Here is a 7,145-nt window from a genome sequence, read left to right on the forward strand (position 1 = left end):
GCTGGTGGCTCACACCTATAATCCTAGCTATTTAGGAGGCTGAGATCAGGAGGATTGAGGTTTGAGGCCAGCCAGGGCAAATAATTCCCAAGATTCCATCTCCAAAATAACCAGTGTAAAATACACTGGAGACGTGGCTCACGTGGTAGAACACCCGCTTTGCAAGCAGGGAAGCCCTGAGTTCAAGCCCCAGTCCATCCAAAAAAGAAAAGAAAGAACTGTGCTCACTTCAGCAGCACAGATACTAAAGTTGGAACGATACAGAGAAAATCAGATGGCCCCTGTGCGAGGATGACATGCAGGTTCGTGAAAAGAAAGAACTGTTGATGTAGTTCTTCATTTTACAGGTTCAAAACAAATAAGATGGAGAAAGGTATGGTGAGGTCACAGAGTTTGTGGCAAAGCTCTCAGTTTGGGTCTTGGATGCCCTTTTTTGCTACTTAAAGAAAACACATCCCTTATCTGTCTCTTCCAGGATCAATATGGCAGCCACCATTGGTCCTCACCTCCCTTCCACTTTCCATCATGCAGCTGAGGTCTTCAGCAAGTAGAGGCTGAGGTGGGATTAGGAGTGGGCACATTCTATGGAGCCAAAGGGGGTCTGTGAAGGATAAGGAGGGGATTAGGCAGTGAGATCCTAGCCTTATGCCCTTGTATGGCTATACTCTGTGCTGTTTCCTCTTAAAATAGGGCTCTTGGAGACTGCAAATAGCCAAGGCAATACTCAGCAAAAAGAGCAACGCTGGAGGCATCACAATGCCTGACTTCAAACTATATTACAAAGCAATAGCAATAAAAACAGCATGGTACTGGCACAAAAATAGATATGAAGACCAGTGGAATAGAATAGAGGACCCAGATATGAATCCACACAACTGTACCCACCTCATTTTTGACAAAGGCATCAAAAATACATGATGGAGAAAAGATAGCCTCTTCAACAAATGTTGCTGGGAAAAGTGGCTATCTGCTTGCAAGAAACTGAAAGTAGATCCATGGCTATCACCCTGTACTAGTATCAACTCAAAATGGATCAAGGACCTTAATATCAGACCTGAAACTCTGAAGTTAGTACAAGAAGGAGCAGGAAACACACTGGAAGAAGTAGGTATAGGCAAGGACTTCCTCTATAGAACCCCAGCAGCCCAGCAACTAAGAGAAAGGATGGACAAATGGGACTTTATAAAATTAAAAAGCTTCTGCACAACAAAAGAAATGATCTCTAAACTGAAGAGAACACCCACAGAGTGGGAGAAAATATTTGCCAGCTACACATCAGACAAAGGACTGATAACCAGAACATATAGGGAGCTCAGAAAACTGAACTCTCCTAAAATCAATGAACCAATAAAGATGTGGGGAACTGAACTAAACAGAACTTTCTCAAAAGAAGAAATTCAAATGGCCAAAAACATGAAAAAATGCTCACCATCTCTAGCTGTAAAGGAAATGCAAATCAAAACCACACTAAGATTCCACCTCGCCCATGTTAGAACAGCCATCATCAAAAACACCACCACCAACAGGTGTTTGTAAGGATGTGGGAAAAAGGAACCCTCAGACACTGCTGGTGGGAATGTAAACTAGTGCAACCACTCTGGAAAAATATATGGAGGCTTCTTAAAAATCTGCACATATATCTGCCATATGATCCAGCAATCCCACTCCCGGGGATACACACAAAGGAATGCGACACAGGTTACTCCAGAGGCACCTGCACACCCATGTTTAATGCAGCGCTATTCACAATAGCCAAGTTATGGAAACAGCCAAGATACCCCACTATTGATGAATGGATTAAGAAAATGTGGTATCTATACACAATGGAATTTTATGCAGCCATGAAGAAGAACGAAATGTTATCATTTACAGGTAAATGAATGGAACTGGAGAACATCATCCTGAGCGAGGTTAGCCAGGCCCAAAGACCAAAAATCATTATGTTCTCCCTCATATGTGGACTTTAAATCTAGGGCAAATGCAGCAATGTGGTTGGACTTGGGTCACATGACAAGAGGAGAGCACACACAGGAGGTATGGGGATAGGTAGGAAACCCAAAACATGAAAGAGTTTGATGTCCCCACTGCAGAGGCGCTAATACAGAAACTTTAAAGTGACAGAGGTCAACATGAGAAGGGGATCAGGGACCAGTGTAAAGATCAGTTAGAGATGAATCAACTTGGGATGTAACACATTTGTACATGGAAGCAATGCTAGGAATCTCTCTGTGCAGCTATCCTTATCTCAACTAGCAAAAATGCTTTGTCTTTCTTATTATTGCTTATGTCTTCTCTCCAACAAAATTAGAGATAAGGGCAGAACAGGCTCTGCCTGGAAGCGAGGGGGGTTGAGGGGAGAAATGGCCCAAACAATGTATGCACATGTGAATAAATGAATAAAAAAAAATAGGGCTCTTGGGGCCTCACCATCTCAGGTGTGACGCAGAGCAGAGCAGGAGTTATCTTCTGCATCTATTCTCTACCTTGCTGCCAATTTAGCCGAGATGCTATGGAATCTTCTAGCAGCCTCAACACCCTGCATTATAATTAGTTTGTAACCAGCTATACTCCATTGATCCATGTCTCTCTTCTCCTGCACTGATTTTTGTGCAGTGGAGTCCAAAACCCCGATTGCAAGCATTTTGTCAGCACTTCCAAATCATATCTGATAGCTTCTGGAACATAGGTCAAGATTTTTATTCAAACTAGAAACACTTTTTTTTTAATTTCTATTTTATTCATATGTGCATACAATGTTTGGGTCATTTCTCCCCCCTTCCCCCACCCCTCCCTTACCCTCCCCCACCCCCTCCCTCTCCCCCCCACCCCCTCAATACCCGGCAGAAACTGTTTTGCCTTTATCTCTAATTTTGTTGAAGAGAGAGCATAAGAAATAATAGGAAGCACCAAGGTTTTTGCTGGTTGAGATAAGGATAGTTATACAGGGCATTGACTCACATTGATTTCCTGTGCGTGGGTGTTACCTTCTAGGTTAATTCTTCTTGATCTCACCTTTTCTCTAGTTCCTGGTCCCCTTCTCCTATTGGCCTCAGTTGCTTTTAAGGTATCTGCTTTAGTTTCTCTGCGTTGAGGGCAACAAATGCTAGCTAGTTTTTTAGGTGTCTTACCTATCCTCATTCCTCCCTTGTGTGCTCTCGCTTTTATCATGTGCTCATAGTCCAATCCCATTGTTGTGTTTGCCCTTGATCTAATGTCCACATATGAGGGAGAACATACGATTTTTGGTCTTTTGAGCCAGGCTAACCTCACTCAGAATGATGTTCTCTAGTTCCATTCATTTACCAGTGAATGATAACATTTTATTCTTCTTCATGGCTGCATAAAATTCCATTGTGTATAGATACCACATTTTCTTAATCCATTCGTCAGTGGTGGGGCATCTTGGCTGTTTCCATAACTTGGCTATTGTGAATAGTGGCGCAATAAACATGGGTGTGCAGGTGCCTCTGGAGTAACAGTCTTTTGGGTATATCCCCAAGAGTGGTATTGCTGGATCAAATGGTAGATCAATGTCTAGCTTTTTAAGTAGCCTCCAAATTTTTTTCCAGAGTGGTTGTACTAGTTTACATTCCCACCAGCAGTGTAAGAGGGTTCCTTTTTCCCCACATCCTCACCAACACCTGTTGTTGGTGGTGTTGCTGATGATGGCTATTCTAACAGGGGTGAGGTGGAATCTTATAGAAACACTTTTTTATTTGTAGAATACAAAAACAGAATTTTACAAGTGTCTTTACCTTTCTTTTTTTTTTTTTTTGCAGTACTGGGGCTTGAACTCAGGGCCTCTCAGGGCCTACACTTTGAGCCACTTCACCAGTCCTTTTTTGTATTGGATATTTTGGAGATAGGGTCTCACGAACTATTTGCCTAGGCTGCCTTTGAACCATGATCCTCCAGATCTCTTCTCTTGAGTAGCTAGGAATTACAGGCGTGAACCACCGGCACCCACTGTTTCTAAGTTTAAGAGAATTCACACAGATCTTTAGTTAAGTAGAGCAATATTAGTGAAACCCTACAAAATGATTACAAATGTGGTTTAAAAAAATCAAACTGCATTCCAATCATAGTTAGAGAAACTTGAAAAGAATAAATAATTTTCTTCATTAACAATTCTAGAAACCAGCTGGGCGTCAAGTGGTTCATTCCTGTAATCCTAGCTACTTGACAGTGTGAGATCAGAAGGATGGAGATTTGAGGCCAGCCCCAGCAAATAGTTCCCAAGAACCCCTCTCCAGAATAACCTGGACAGACTGGCAGAGTGGCTCAAGTGGTAGAGCGCCTGCCTAGCAAGTGTGAGGCCTGGAGTCCAGACCTCTGTCCCGCCAAAAAGAAAGAAAGAAAGAAAAAAAAAAAAAAACCAGAGCAAAATGGGCTGGAAGTGTGCCTCATGTAGTGCACTCAAAGTTCAAACCCCGGTCTCCCCCACAAAAAAATCTATAAGCCAAGTTTCACACAGCCAATATTTAGTCTAAATTTTAAGTCAGTATTTCTTAGAGCTGCTAAGAGCAACTTTTTTTTTTCTTGGCAGCATTAGGTTTGAACTCAGAGCCTCACACTTGCTACACAGGTGCTCTTACCATTATGGTCACTCTGCCAGCCCTTTTTTGTGATGGGTGTTTTGGAGATAGGGTCCCGTGAATTACTTGCCTAGGGCTGGCTTTGAACCCTCATCCTCCCGAGCAGCTGGGATTATGGGCGTGAACTGCCAGCACCTGGTTTAAGAACAACTTCTAAATTTATAAGAAGCTCTTTGCCATTCTTATCAAAGAATTTAGAAACTCAGCTCTGCGAGAAGAAGCTAAGACAGTAAATATAGATTTAACTTCAGTGTTATGGTAACAGGCTTGTAAATATTTGGTAACGTTTTCCAGGTCTATTTAAAGACACTAATGGCTGGTTGAAAATCTTTAATAAATTAAACTCCAACCAAGGCCTGTATTTTGTGGCTCCAGTTAGAATCTTCCCATGGTTGAAATTCCTGATTCTGCGTGACAGACAGTATTAGCTGGATCTGTGTTCAAATTCATCCCTGTGTTGACTGAAACCCACTACACTGATTGGGGGTGGAGGGATTCCATCTTTGCAAAATGATCTGTAATAGCTAATAATAGATAAATAGTCTTCAAAGGAGTGACTGGTACCTGGGAGACAGTGGGAAATTCTAGTAACGTCCCCTCTTGTCTGCTCTTTCTTTTGTTTGTTTGGTGGGTCTGGAGTTTGAACTCAGAGCTCCACACTTACAAAGCACGCTCTCTACCACTTGAGCCATGCCTCCAGTCCATTTTGCTCTGGTTATTTTGGAGATGGGGTCTTGAGAAGTATTTGCCTGGGCTGGCCTTGAACTGTGATCCTCCTGATCTCAGCCTCCCAAGTAGTTAGGATAACAGGTGTGAGCCTCCAGCACCTGGTTCCTGATATTGTCATCTATAGCACAACTAGCAAAAGCACACCTGATTTTTCTTTTTGTCAGAACAGTGCTTAGCTAATTCAGGTTTATACCCATGCTTATCCATGCCTGCAAAACTTACTTGTTACTGCTCGAAGCTTCTCCTTGGTCAACAGCTACACTTGAAGTAAGTTCTGTCCTTTGTTGATTTAGCTTTCTGTTTTTCTCATGTTTCTAGGGCTCTCTAGTCAATCAATATTAAATCTTTGTCACAAATCATCTTGGCAAGAATCAAGGCAATAGATAACTCTATAATGTTAAATTATAAACACCCAGAAGCCAGACAACGAGGACTCTGGAGTCAGGAGATGAGGTTTTGAGTTTCCACTATTTTTTCATCTGACCTGGAGCAAGTAATTCAATCTTCAATTTTCAGTCTCCACAATCACAAAATTGTGGAAATATACCTGGCAAAGATCACCTGAAATGACAGTGAATATCTGCTGAGTAATTACAAAACGCCAGACTCTGATTTAAGGGCTTAAAAATATTAACTCATTTTGAGCTTTACCACAAGCCCAGGACTGTCCTATGACTACCATCATTTTGTGGGTGAGGAAAGAGACACAGCGATTTAGAAGATGAAACAAGTTCAAGTTCATCTAGCCAGAAAGCCATAGAGCTTCTGTTGGAAGCTAAGCAACCTGCTTCCAGAACCCTGACCACTACACCACAGGGTCCTGCTACATATGCAAGTACTTTGAACTAGAACGTGATGCACACACGTGAATTGCTCCATGTTACAAATTCATAAAGTCCATCTACGTGCAGCAGGATATATCTTTAAAATCATTATAGGCATTTCATTAATCATAGCTAACCAGACTCCTGTAAAACACAAGATGAGTCAAAGCAACTTTAATAAATAGAGCTCCATAAACCAAACCCATGCCGGGCACTGGTGGCTAATGCCTGTAATCCTGGCTACTCAGGAGGCAGAGATCAGGAGGATGATAGTTCGAAGCCAGCCTGGGCAAATATTTCACGAGACCCTATCTCAAAAAAACCAACACAAAAGCGGGACTGGTGGAGTGGCTTAAGTGGTAGCACGTCTGCCTAGAAGTGTGAGATCCTGAGTTCAAACCCCAGTATTTAAAAAAAAACAGACCAGTGACGTCCAAATTTGGCTGACTACCAAGGGTTGCAAATTCTTGAGTTCTACCCCAGGAGTCTATTTCTGGGAAGGACCAGCAATCTGAATTAGCCCTGGTGACAGATGCTCCCCTGGTGAGCAGTCAGATCTGGGAGATCTGATTCCACAAGTCCCCCAGGAACATGTGATCCTATGAATCACCACAGACCTTCTTGGCTCAGTGGTCACCTTGGACCACTTTTGGACTGCCTGACTGTCACATCATTCAGGCAGCTTGCTTTGTGGACAACCTTTAGCATTCTCCAGGAGGTGTAGAAGCCTCTTAATGAATTCTCACACAAAACCCTGGAGGCAAGATTGACCTAGCTGTGATCTGTCACAACCACAGTTCTGTGAGTTAGGAGGGTGGGCAGTCATATTTTGGGTGTCCTCTGGGTGACATCACAGACCAAACAGCAATGCGTGCACCTACAATGTGCAGTGCTTGTACTCTGCCAGGTCCAAGCAAATGCTCCAAGTCTTTCTTGACGGTCACAGTCTGGATTTAGAATGGACTGACAGAACTGAGTGTCACCATTCCTAGAGAAT

At 42.7% G+C, this 7,145-nt stretch overlaps 1 non-coding gene across 1 annotated transcript; it reads left to right on the plus strand.

Annotated features, from left to right (window-relative positions):
- The first annotated feature begins 220 nt into the window (after window positions 1–220).
- On the plus strand, window positions 221–326 carry LOC141413139 (U6 spliceosomal RNA). The gene has a single exon (XR_012437960.1). It is a non-coding gene; the product is annotated as a U6 spliceosomal RNA (small nuclear RNA).
- Window positions 327–7,145: the final 6,819 nt, after the last annotated feature.

This window comes from Castor canadensis, chromosome 10, assembly GCF_047511655.1.
Source record: "Castor canadensis chromosome 10, mCasCan1.hap1v2, whole genome shotgun sequence".
NCBI classification, from domain to species: domain Eukaryota; kingdom Metazoa; phylum Chordata; class Mammalia; order Rodentia; family Castoridae; genus Castor; species Castor canadensis.